The sequence below is a fragment of the Agelaius phoeniceus genome, chromosome 1 (assembly GCF_051311805.1).
Source record: "Agelaius phoeniceus isolate bAgePho1 chromosome 1, bAgePho1.hap1, whole genome shotgun sequence".
NCBI classification, from domain to species: Eukaryota; Metazoa; Chordata; class Aves; order Passeriformes; family Icteridae; genus Agelaius; species Agelaius phoeniceus.
This window is the reverse complement of record NC_135265.1, coordinates 40,409,107-40,422,227: the sequence shown is the minus strand read 5'-3', so window position 1 is coordinate 40,422,227 and position 13,121 is coordinate 40,409,107.

Below are 13,121 nucleotides of genomic sequence, written 5' to 3'. Positions count from 1 at the left end.
ATTTATTGGTCTTACCCATGGAAATGTTTCAATGAATTGTCATGAGATTTCCTTTCCTCCTGATAATATGTCTGATTTCAGTGAGGGTTTGCATCTCTCAGTTAATAGCTCACTTCCTTCAGGACTCTTCAGAGCAACCTGAGTTTGGTGCATTTTTTTATGCTGCTTCTACTGATTTGTTCTAAGACATTTCTACTATTTCTTCAGTTTGACCCAGCTCTCCTAATTGCCCCTGCAAAGCACTGTGTGGTTAAAGATATCTAAACAAGCTCACCAGTGCAAAGCATTCATCTGTACCCCTGCAAGTGTGCGTTGTTGCACCCCTATGACCCCAAATTCTCCTGTTTCTCATGCTCTTGAGTTCTAGCCAGTAGCAGGTTGCAGCTGTTCTATCATGTTCTATACTTCTAATGTGCCAGTACTAAATGCTGTGTTTTGGCATGGATGTGATTTGCTCTCTTGGAGATTTTTTAAAATAATCACAATAATTTAATAATCAAGACTCTCTTGGAGTCTTTTTTTAATAATTGTGATCCCTACATCAGTATTATTTTGATCCAATAGTGTACTCAGGAAACAGTCAAGCATTGCCTCTCCTTTTCTGGGTGTTAGCTGTTCCAAGAAAATATAGTTTAAGTGGTGTAAAATTGTTTCTTATGTGCTGTTCTGACATTTACTCCATATGTAGAAAGGTAAAACTCCTCTACACTCACACCCTTTTCCCAGCAGCTCCTCTGGATAGTTAGGAAAGTAATAATAAAAATAACAATAGCAACAAAAATAGTAATCCTTTTCAATTTGGACATTCAAAATTCAGCCTTCAATGTTTCTTATTGACACTATTAATTTTTGTGTCCTATTTGACTATTGGCTTTCTCTAATATGTAAATACTCCTTCATGCATATCCCTACTACTATATCAGTCCTATATAATTAGTTCTCCTTCAGTATTATCATGCATCACATATTGGACTTTTCACCAACTTTTTGAGCTATGGTATTATCACATAGAACTAAGCATTTAAGACCACCACCTTAGTTTTAGGCTCTTGAAAAGTATTTGAAAGGATGATCTTGAACTGATAATTTCTTTTTACAGACCTGCTTAACAAGTTTTACTTTTTTTATTTTGGCACTGTAATTCACTGTTTTCTGTTAGATGTTTATCAACTTTTATGCTAAACTTTATTTGAAAGTGTTTTCTTTAGTTTAATGACTTAATCCCTTAAATATCTTTTAACATATTATGTTGTTCTCCTTCACATCTGTTGGCTTTTTTTAGTCTTAAAAAGCTGTTCTGTGTTGATTTTAATTTCAGTTGTGAACAAATTCTTTTTGTTGTGCAGCGAGACATTTCTTTCTTTGTAGGCTCATCTACTCCAAGCTTTCCCAAGTCATAATAAATTAAACCCACTCTGTCTATTATTGTTTTCTGTATTATGCCTTGAATAACTCCATGGGACCTGCCTTCCTTATCTTGTCCTAGTCAAGACACAAGAAGCACCTCAGAAAATTGCTCTCAGAGAGATCAAAGGCTTGAACTGCCTTGTAGTAGTTTTGCTTTTTGCCTTGAGCGACTCTTGCATCTGCTTCCTTCTCAGTGCACTGTAATCCCTTCCCACAGTCCAAAAGCTTATAATTTTATTGTTCTCTACCCTGATTGTAGTTCCTGTTGCATCTGAGTTTGCCACATTTGTTTACTTATTTTTAGCTTGTTCCAGCATACCCTTAGCATAATATGCATGGGCACAAAAGCTTATGGTAGGGTGTTTTCCACCTGTGATTTTTATGTAAAAATGATACTTTGCTGTCTGTCCAACTTTGGGATATGAGCCAACAACGGAGATACCATCCATTGACTTAGTTGTGTTTATTGCTCCCATAATAATTCATTGATTACATGTTTTTTTTTCCTTCCAGGTCAGTTGCCAACCAAATGAATTTAGTTCACCAGGAAGATGGTAACATATAGAAAGTGGATAAATAGAAAGATCAAGAAAATCTTTGGGGGAGTGTGAGAAAGCTTTAGAAGATTGTGACAACTGAGGTCTGAGACCCAGGAGTCAGCTGGCAATACCGAGAGTCAAGCTAGGCAGACAAGCTCAGATTCAGGGGTCATCTTAGCACAAATGAAATGATTTCTTATGGCTGCTTAAGTGAAGCTTCTGTTAAAGCCTTGGCAACAGCCCAAAGTAAGTCTGTGTTGAAGAGATTTAACTGCAGTTGGAACAAATAAACCTTATGCAACAACTGAGTCAGTGCTGAGGAAGGTGTGTGTTTTTCACTTGTGTATACAAGAAAGAAGGGAAAAATCTCTCATCTTTTGCACATCCAGGAAAAGCATTCAGGATGTAAATACCCTGTTGTTTGTCTTGAATTTCACTTGCAGTGCTGCATCACAGGGCTTCTGTATGGTAAAAGCATGCTTAAGAAGTTTGCGATTGCTTTCCTGAGATCATGAACTCTGAACCTGCAAGTTTTGCTTGCCAGGAGGCAAACTAGTTTGCCAGTTAAAATCCCTCTGACACATGGTGTGTTTCTGCCAGTGTTCTTCAGGCAAGCATTCTCTTGCATTGTGAGGTCTGTGCAATAGAGATAAGCCCAGGCTCACACTCCTGACCAAGCCTGCAATCCAGACTGCATCTCAGTCTGGAAGCTTGAATGTAACAGTAGTTTACATCTACTGACCCTTGCAATAGCCAAAAAGATTTATGTTTCTTCAGGACAAGTAAGGTCAATGGTTCATTTTCCTGGCTTTTCTTCTGGGAGTCACTGACCATAAGAGGCATCTGTTCACAGCAAAGCTTAACTTGCACATGTGACCTTTCTGACCACTATCAGAATGTCACTGCCACTGGTCAGTGCCGCTGGTGCTTTGTTTCTGAGTGTTTTGTTGTGAACTGGTTATTGAACTTTTCCTGCCACTGCCAAGAGATCTGTGCTCGTGAAACTTGTGACACAGATGGATATCTGTCACCTGTGCACTGGGGAAACATTGAGCCCAGCAGGCCATGAGGGATCAGAGTGCTCAAATGTGCTGTGACAGCTGTATAGGGTGATGGCTGTGGCCCTGTGCTCTGGCTGACAGGATGAGGAGCTCTGCAGTATGTAAGGGATTTTTCTGCCTTCACAAACAAAACCCTGAGACACAATCTTTGTACTGCCTTGGGACTTAAAACACTTGAGTTTCAATTCTTTGTCTGTCCTTTTATTAGTGTTAACATAAAGCAGTATCATTAATGTGGCTTGCATTTCATGTGTGTACATGGCATCACCTTGCCAAGACCCACAAGTAAGTTTTATAGCAACAGCTAAGTATTTCATTTTTGAAATCTGAAGAACTTCTAGTGAAATTAATCACAGCATAGCCTTCTAAATTTGATATAATTCAATATTAATCAGATTTAATATGCAAGAGGATGAATCAAGGCATTGCTAATAGGATACAGAATCTTTAGACTCCCATCTGAAAATCAGTGCTACATAGAGATTAGTGAGGTGGTTTCTGAGAATTGAATCTGACAATATCTTTGCAGTGTCTCTGGCAATACCTGGAGTGGATACATTCTGCAGTTCACTCCACTAAGTCTTCATTATTCATATTCAGCAACTGGTGTGAAAACCCTGCATGAAAATCAGGGCACAAGTTGGGATGGTGCACCCAACTATGCAGGGGAACAAGTGAAATGCTGAACCTCAGAGCACTTTGCAGGGGGCATAGGTTAGTCTGTGACTGTAGATAAGACATCTCCAAATTAGCTCAGGAGCTCAGCAGGTGGTTGCAAGAATGGTTGCACTGACATGTCATCTTTGTTGCTGATCACAGTTTGTAGAGCCCTGGGCAGATGGGAACTTCGCAGAAATTTTTGCACTTCTTCCATGGATGAAAGGAGGTTCCCTTGGGCATCAGCTTAATGACTTCTGTAGACATTCCAATGGTTTTGGAAACAACCAAGAATAGTATGTAGAAAGATAGCAAAGGAGTGAAAAATAAGGTTCTTGTCAGTGAATATATTTTTACTATTTTGGTTTCTACAGGTATTCAGCCACCACTACAGTACCTAAATAACTTCCAGCAATATCTTAACATGTGCAATTAGTCAGGAGTGGCTTTTCCTTCTTTCATATTCTTTTCAACTTGAAACCTCAGGACATATTTCTTTTAAGAAAAAAATTGGTATGTGGTTTGTGAAAAAGTGTACATATTTTTTTTCTTTAATATCATTATATAGACATGAATGTGTAGATATAAAATACTACATCTCTCTATTACAAAAACTATATGGTACAGGTTACTCTATTTTATATATATTTATATATTGCCTTTTTGGAGCCAATAATGAGGAGATTATGCAGATTTTGAGAAGGAGATTCCATTTAAGGTAGTGCTTAAATGCAATGGAAAATTTGATATATGGAGCAAAGACAGCACCGAAGCAAATGTCTGCTTATCTTCATGGCCAGTATGTCAGCTGAGGCTGCAGGCTGGATATTTGTTGAAAGAAAGCAGAAAAATTATGCTTTGCTTCTGAGATAGGAATGCTTCAAGACTTTTGAAGAGTACAAAAGAATTACAGCTTTGCATTAATGTTGTACTGAAGCCAGTGAAAGAGAGGTGCTCTCTAACTGTTGTAGCACAGCCATGAAGTATCTTTTCCATAGTGTTCTCCTAAAGAAACTGATTGCTTGTGGCTTGGATGGATGTGCACTTTGCTGGATAAAAACTACTGATTGAGCCCAGAGAGTGGTGGTGAACTGAGTTATATCCAGTTGGCAGCAGGTCACAAGTCATGTTCCCAGGGATCAGTGTTGGGGCCAGGCCTGTTTAATTTCTTTATAAATGATCTGGATGAGGGGATCGAGTGCCCCCTCAGTCAGTTTGCAGATGACACTAAGTTGGGCAGGAGTGCTGATCTGCTGGAGGGTAAGGAGGCTCTACAGAGGGATCTGGGCAGGCTGGAACGAGGGGAAAAGGCCAGTTGTGTGAGGTTCAACAAGGTGAAATGCTGGGTCCTGCACTTGGGTAACAACAACCCCACTGAACACTGCAGGCTTGGGGAAGAGCAGCTGGAAACCTGCCTGATGGGAAAGGATCTGGGGGTGCTGCTTGACATCCAGCTGAACATGAGCCAGTGTGTGTCCAGGTGGCCAAGCAGGCCCATGGCATCCTGGCTTGTATCAGAAAGAGTGTGGCCAGCAGGACCAGGGCAGTGAGTGTCACCCTGTGCTCGGCACTGGTGAGGCCACACTTTGAGTGCTATGTCTGGTTCTGGGCCACTCACTTCAAAAAGGACATTGAGGTGCTGGAGCAGGTCCAGAGAAGGTCAACGGAGCTGATGAAGGGTCTGGAGCACAAGTCCTGTGAGGAACATCTGAGGGAGTAGGGGGTGTTTAGCCTGGAGAAAGAGAGGCTCAGGGGGGTTCTTATCACTCTCTACAGCTGCCTGAAAGGAGGTTGTAGCCAGGCGGGGGTTGGCCCCTTCTCCTGGTAACAAGCAACAGGATGAGAGGAAAGAGTCCAAGTTGTATCAGGGGAGGTTTAGATTAGACATTAAGAAAATGTTTTCATTAAAAGGGTTGCCAAGCTTTGAAACAGGGTGCCCAGGAAATGGTTGAGTCACCATCCCTGGAGGTATTTAAAAGACTTGTAGATGTGACACTAAGGGAGATGGTTTAGTGGTGGACTTGGCAATGTTGGGATAACAGTTGGACTCATTAGTCTAAAAAGACTTATCCAACCTAAGTGTTGGCTCTGTGATTCTGTTATGTACCTGGATACCTAACTTCTTTCATGGATGTTTGTTTAGGATGTAAATGGAAAAACAAAGAATGACTAATCCTTTGGGGTTTCAGTATGTGTATGCTTTGCGTGTCTGTGCCTAACAGAGGCAATACTAGGAAAAAAACCCAAAACTTCAAGGGTTGGAAAATGGCCAAGCAGGATGAGGACACTTGTCAACTGCTTGTGATATGTGGAGGGGACATCTCCTGCAGTATCCTAGAAGACCTACTAGTCTTCTCTATCTGTGTGTACTTTTCTATGTGCTCTATTTCATACAACAAATGCCCAGTGTAACAGGAATTCAATCCCAGCTATCTCCAATTCTATTAAAAACTCTCGTTGTAGAAGACTGGAGCCGAGAATGGATTCTAAGGGCACAAATCAACATCTGCTTTTATGTCCTCTTTCTTAAAATCTTCTTTCAAAGAAGTCAGAATTGTATTTGACACACGAAGGAGTATTTCTCTTCTTTCCCAATGCCCTCCTCTGCCAGCAAAACCATAGTGTAAGTACCAGAGTGTGGGTGAATTTGCACAGCTAACACCTTTGAAAAGATGTTGGGTGGTTTCCCACCAACATCTTGTTTTCTTCTACACTTAAACTTTGAAGGTAAGATATGGGTATTTATCTCACCTCTCTTTTGGGCCCTTAAGAAAAGATGAGAGGATAGATTTTTGTACAATCTGATCCTCAGATGAGCCTGATAGGCTCAGCTGCCAGAGTCACTGGTTATTAGTCACTGTCTTAAGTAAGTCACCTATTGAGGTAGAATGTGTAGAATTGCCCAATTTCACAGTTTACTGAAGTTCTTACTTTGCTTGTTTACATAGTCCATCTAGACCTTGTTGTGGAAGAAAGCCTGAAAATGTGAAACAAACAGATAAATTAGAAAATATAGATGAATTAGAAAATATATCTATATAAACAGATAAATTAATAAAAATATATCTATATAACAGATAAATTAAAAAAATATATTTTTAATTCAAAATAGTTTCAAGCAAAAAAATTCTGCCTTGCCGAAGGGCCTGATCCATTGGCTTTGCATACTTCAAGAGTGTCACACTGAATGTAGATACAGATACATGACTTGAAAACTTTATGTGAAAACCCTTGTAATAGTGACATGGCCAAGATGGTTCTGTAGCTGCATGTGGCCTATGGTGCCAGGTTTATATCATACAAACATAAGGAGACTGAGCTGACATGGAATTCTTGAACTAAAGTTGTTTTTGTGGATGTGGAATCAGGGAAGGAAACAGGCTGCGAAAATATTCTTTCCAAGCTGGCCAAGAGAGTCACCCATTGGGTCTGAGATACTTGGATGTGTCCTGGGAGGATTTTTAAATATATGAAGGGTTTGACATGTAATTGAAAGAGGAAAAAGACAAGTCATCTCTCATCAGAAAATATGCTTTCTCCATGTTGCCTAACTTCTCCTTTTGGCAATGCATATTCTCACTGCTTCAATTTGCATTTCAGTAATGTTTCTGTCCCTGTATAGAAACACTTCTCGGGCGAAGCTGGAAGCTGCTTTTGATAATAGTCTGCAAGCTTTGTGATTTTTATTTGGGAAGAGGCCAAAGGTAATGATGATTCTGCTGTGGTAAGAGCCAGTTTCTAGGGAGATGAAAAACCTCAGTCTCCAGTGAATGATCAGCCCAGTTTTTGTTCAGATGTCTGCTCCACTTGTCCAGCTCCTGGAGGAGAGCAGACAGGCAAAATCCTTATTTCTTTGCTTAGCAGGAAGGGCAGGAAGGTGCAGAAGCATCCCAGTAGCTGTACTCCCTTGTGCCTCTCCCACCTCATGTCACCCTGCAGGAACATCAATGTTTGGTCAATTTTTACAATGCTAAGACTTGAAAGGGACAAGTATGGATCACAAAGCAGGAACTGAAGGTATGAAACCTGGGAAAAAGGTGGTGGTCAGGCTCTTTTTGCCTGGAAATTACTTGGAATGAGAATAAGGCTCCCTAGAAAAGGCTGGAAGTAAGCAACTGCCACTCCTATCTTCAAGGAAAAAAAAAAAATCTGAAGCACTACAGACTGGTCAGTGTTACCCTGATCCCTGGTAGCATGAGGGCATGAATAACTGTGAAAACTGTTTCCAGGCATTTGAAAGACAAAGAGGTGATTAGGAAAGTAAACATGGATTTATAAAGGAGAAATTCTACCTGGCCCAAACTGATAGTCTTCCATGGTGAGCTGACTGGCTTGTGGATGAGGGAAAAGCAACACTGGTTTTTATTTTGACTTTAGCAAGGCTTTTGACATTGTTCCCTAACATCCTTAAGGCAAAATGGTGATGGATAGTTGAGGTAATCAGACAGAACAGCGGATTGGGAACTGGCTGTACCAATGGGCTCAGAGGGCAGCTGTGGCACAAAGTCCAGCTGGAAGCTGGTCACTAGTGGAGTATTCTAAGGGTCAAAATTGGATCCAGAACTGTTTAAAACTTCACTAATTACCTGAGGGATGTGACAAAGTATAGACCCTCAGCAAATTTGCAAATTTGCTGATGATAGACCAGAGGGATGTGTTCCTACTCAGAAGAATTTCAACAGGCTGGGGAAACAGACAGGAACCTCATGAAGTTCTACAAAGGTAAGAGCAAAGTCTTGCATCTGGAGATGGGTAATACCATGCATCAGCTGTGTTGGGGGCTGACTGGCTGAAAAGCAAGTTTGCAGAAAGGGGCCTTGGGGTTCTGTTGGACACCAAGTTAAATATGAGCCAGTTATGTGTCCCTGTAGCAAAGGAGACCAACAATAACCTGAGCTGCTGTAGGAGGAGTTTTGGCAGCAGGTAGAGGGAGGTGGCTCTTCCCTTTTACTTGGCACTGGTGAAACACATCTCCAGTGATTTGTCCAGGTCTGGGCTCCCCTGTACAAGAGAGAAATTGACATACTGGGGAGTAAGAAAGGGGAGTAAGAAAGGTCGAGTCAGACTCTTCTCAGTGATGACAAGAAAAAGACACGAGAGACAATGGGCAAAAATCAAAATGCAGAGAAATTCCACTCAATTCTAAGGGGAAAAAGATTTTTATGGTTAACTGCAGACTGGAACGAGGTTGGGCAGAGGGGCCATCTTTGGTGATAGTCAAAACTCAGCACAATATCCTGTGCAACCTGTTCTAGTGACTGCATTGACCTAGATGACATCTGTAGATGTTTTCTTCCCACCTCTCTACCATTTCTGTGATCTTTTCAATCAATGTGGAGTCAGCTGTCCCAACTGTCAAAGAAAAGTCTGAAAATCCCATACAAAAACATCTTGCTATTTCAATGCCAGTGATATTTTTTGTGTGAGGGTAACTCATATTTTTTTAACCTTTGGGGTTGTCACTAAAAACTAAGTATAGATGTGCTTTGATGATGAAGCCTGGCAACTCAGAAATGGTTTCTTTTCTTCAAGTATAAATAAAGATAGAACCTTACCAACTGTTTAGCTGGCTGTTGAAACTCCTTAGTTTCTGGGAGTGTCTGTACACATGAGAATATTTTTCTTGAGGGATCCACTAAATGCCTGAACTTCTAGGACATTTAAACCCTGGTGAATGTACCTAAAGAAAAAACAGCTTTCACTTTACCCATGCAAGATGGGGCTGTAAATAGACTATTGCTCTGTTGGAAATTAATCTTGCTATCAGTTTTTGGCAGTTTTCATAAAATCACAACTCCATGTTGCTGGTTTCTTATGAAGAAAGTACGGAGAATGACACAGAAATTGCCCCTAGATGACCATATCAACTGCACTAAATGCATGTCCATGATGGACAGTGCTTTGCTTTGAGTGTTTAGGCTGTGCTTCTGTCCTCAGGCAGGACAGTATAGCAGACCTCAGAACCAGTCCTCTCATGAGCTGTATTTCCCAGAAGGTACCTAAACCTTGTTCTTAATTATGCGTTTTGGCAGCAGGAGCACAATTTCCAGTGAATTCAACACAGATCAGCACAACATATTTTAAAACCTCCTAAGGCAATTAGAATTGTATTAAGGTTGTAAAATCCATTGCCAGGACACAGGAGCTAAAGAAAATGCCAGCAGCAGGAACAGGTTGTGACAATGGTGACATGTGACATCTTTTCTTCCTGCTGTCACTCCTTGTGTCCCTGACTACTAGCATCTCAATTATTTAGTGTCACATGCCAAATACTGATAGAAGTGTTGCAAGAAACTGTGGAGGTAAAGTTTGGAATCCTCATTATAACAAGAATGATTAGGCAAGCTTTCTGTATTTTTGCCTGCAGCATTATTTGTCTTGAACAATGTCTGCCATCTTTCCTTTTGGTGATGCTCTCATTGTTTGATTAGGCATTGAAACCCACTGGTTACAGCAAATAATGTGGAAAAGCTCCTAGATATGTGCCAGTCTTCATTTCGCTATGAGTAATGAGTAGTCAGGAAGTCAAAATGTTTGTTTGGTTGTTTTTTCCTGCTTCTCAAAGAGTCTGTTTCATTGGATTCTGATTCATGTTTCGAAGTTTGGAGCCAAGAATAAATCAAGAAGAAAGATCATAACTGGAGGGATGCCAATCCATCTACAGGTAATTTGTCTACTCTGTGAAAAAAGGTGTTTATGGTCATGACTAGTAATGGCATTCTTAGTGGTCTTTTCCACTTGAACAGACAATTTAATTAATTTACAGTATTCTGAACCCAAGTAAGTGGTGGATATCTCATGAGTAAACCATGCTTTAGTGTTTTCTGAGGCACCATATCATGTCAGAGCAGGATTTAGCCATGTTCTGAGAAAGTGTCCCATTTAGAAAAGGGTGAATTTGTACATGATTATTCTGCTCTCAGGGATCTCACCTAAACTTTAGGCTACGTAGATCAGTGGCCTTGAGAAACTTTATCTTCTTTGATTCACCAGAAGGATGATATTGCCTCCCTACAGACCTGCAAAACCCTTTTGATTCTACTCCCACCCTTTAAAACCTCCACTGTTCCTCAAGTTCTTTTTTTTCCCAACATAATCCTTAACATAGAAACTCTCTCTTCATTTACATACTCCACCCAAAGGCCTTTGTGCTCTCCTTTCTAGCCCATCACTTTTTAAGCAGCTGTCATTAAGTTAAATTTACATACACCCCATCATTCATAGCTCCTTAACTTGCAGCATGTATTTGCAGCAGCAGATGGAAGTAGGAAGAAAAATCACCTGTGCTGCCAGGTTTCATTTCCCAAGGCAGAGAGTGGCTATAGATCAGGAAGTAATAAGGAGATTTAATAGGAGAATGCACGCTAACTTTGCCGTGTGGTGGAGGATGCTTGAACATCTCTAAATAAGCTGTACCTCTTGAGTTCTGGTCCATGATCAGCCCCAGGGACAGCTTCCTTTGTTGCTCTGTGTTGGTCAGCTCCCATGGGCAGTTTGTGCAGGACTGGGGATGCCCATTAGCCAGAGACAACACTGAAATGGACATGAAGACAATCTCTGCCTTTCTGCAGTGGACAGTCTTGCCCCTCAAAATTTAAAAAGAGTTTTTCTTAAAATCTGTGAAGAGAAGTATTCCATATACCACAAAATTCCTGGTTTCTGCTTCAGTGATGGATGCACCTTGCTCCACAATTAATGCCCGTTGTCATTCCTTTGGAATTACAAAGCTTCCCTGATCCAGTCTTCTCTGGATTCCTGTTTGTGAATAGGTGACATGGGTGCTTAGTGGGGAGGGAGAGCCCTCCCTGACATAGCACAGAGTTCACTGGCTGGATGTGATTAAAAACCTGACTTAACACATGGGTATTTGGGGGCCAGGCTGCCTAGAGAATCCTGCTCCCTGACATTCCCTTACAATCTTGTGCTGCTCCTGCCTTTGTGTCAGCACACCTGATCACACAGCTGGCTGGAGAACAGTTTTGGGCTGGATTCTTTCCATGCCCTGGGTCTCTGACAACCTTGTTAGCAGTTGTGTCAGCAGCACAGGGATATGACCATACTGCTGGAGATAAAGGTTGACCTGGCCTTTAATAGGCAAAAACAGAGCCAAGGAGACCATTGTGAGTACCCAGAACATTGTGAGAGTTGAAAAGTCTTTTGGCAGAAGGAAAGTGACACTGGCAGTTTGAGCTATGCATACAGGGTATCCATACACATGGTAAGAAACAGTGAATTTGGAAATGTAGAACATGGAAAACCTACACTGTCAATGGAATTTATGGCTCCCTTCAAAGCCAGGCATGGGGTCCAGCCAGTCCACATGTACTACTTCCCAAAACCAGTACTGACTGCTTCAGTACCTGGCCAGAGTAAGAGCTACATATATGCAAATGTTTGTAGCAACTGTGCTTACTAATGTCCAAATTGTGGCAGTATTCACTGAATGAAGATATGTCACACTATGCATCAAGGCACATGAGATTGTTGGACAGAGAGAGGTTTTACCTCTCATCCAGCCAAGAAATTGCTGACAGGCCAGTCAAGTACAACAAATAGTAATTGTTCCCTTAAAGAAACATCTCCTTTTCCTTCCTCTGTTTTAATCCTCCTCTTGTTATCTGTTGGGTGAGACAGAATGAAATTAATTTGATAGGCATTTGGAAGCAGGGTGAAATATGGATGGAGCTGGAGAACCTCAAAAGAGAGGCTGGCTGAAAAAACTGTTAAGGTTAACATGCTTCAAGAGGAAGATGATTTAAAGTGAGTCAGGAATACCAACAGTCAACCTTTCAGATGTGATCAGAATAGTGGCAAACTTTTCTTTCATTTCTTCACTTTTATTTTTTATAAAGTTTTGAAAGTGGGTTGTTTATTTTGTAGACTGAAAATAAATCATCTTGGAAATAAAATGTGTTTCACTTTACCATGCTTTCAAGGTGATTTTAAGCTAACTGATTAACACAAGGTATTTGTTATCCACAGGTGAGGTCAATCTTTAAGTCAAAGCCCTGGAATGCCTGAAGAAACACCCAGCTCCCTTATATATCTCTCCAGGGTCAGGTACCTGCCACCAGCTAGGGCAGGTTGGCACAGAACCATGTGAGCCTGTTGAAGGGCTGACACTGGAACAGCTGGGTCTGGGAGAAGTGTCATCTTGGATGAGGTGTAGCTAGGAAGGCTGCCCAGCATGTGGCAGGTCAGCAAAAAGTGCCTCCATCCCCTTTCCCTGGGCAATGTGAAACACTCTGTTGTGTCACTACATCCTAGACATCCATCCCACAGCTCTAGCAGGTGGTGTGCCAGTGCAGAGCAATGCCAGGAGACTTCTCTTGGTAATGTGGGTGAAAGTGGAAGTAACACTGCCCTGCAGAGCAGAGCTGGCAGCTGGAATGAGTGAGAGCAGTTTTAGCCTCCTAGGACAGGCAGCAGTGCTTAGTTCTGCCTTCCCTGATGCCTT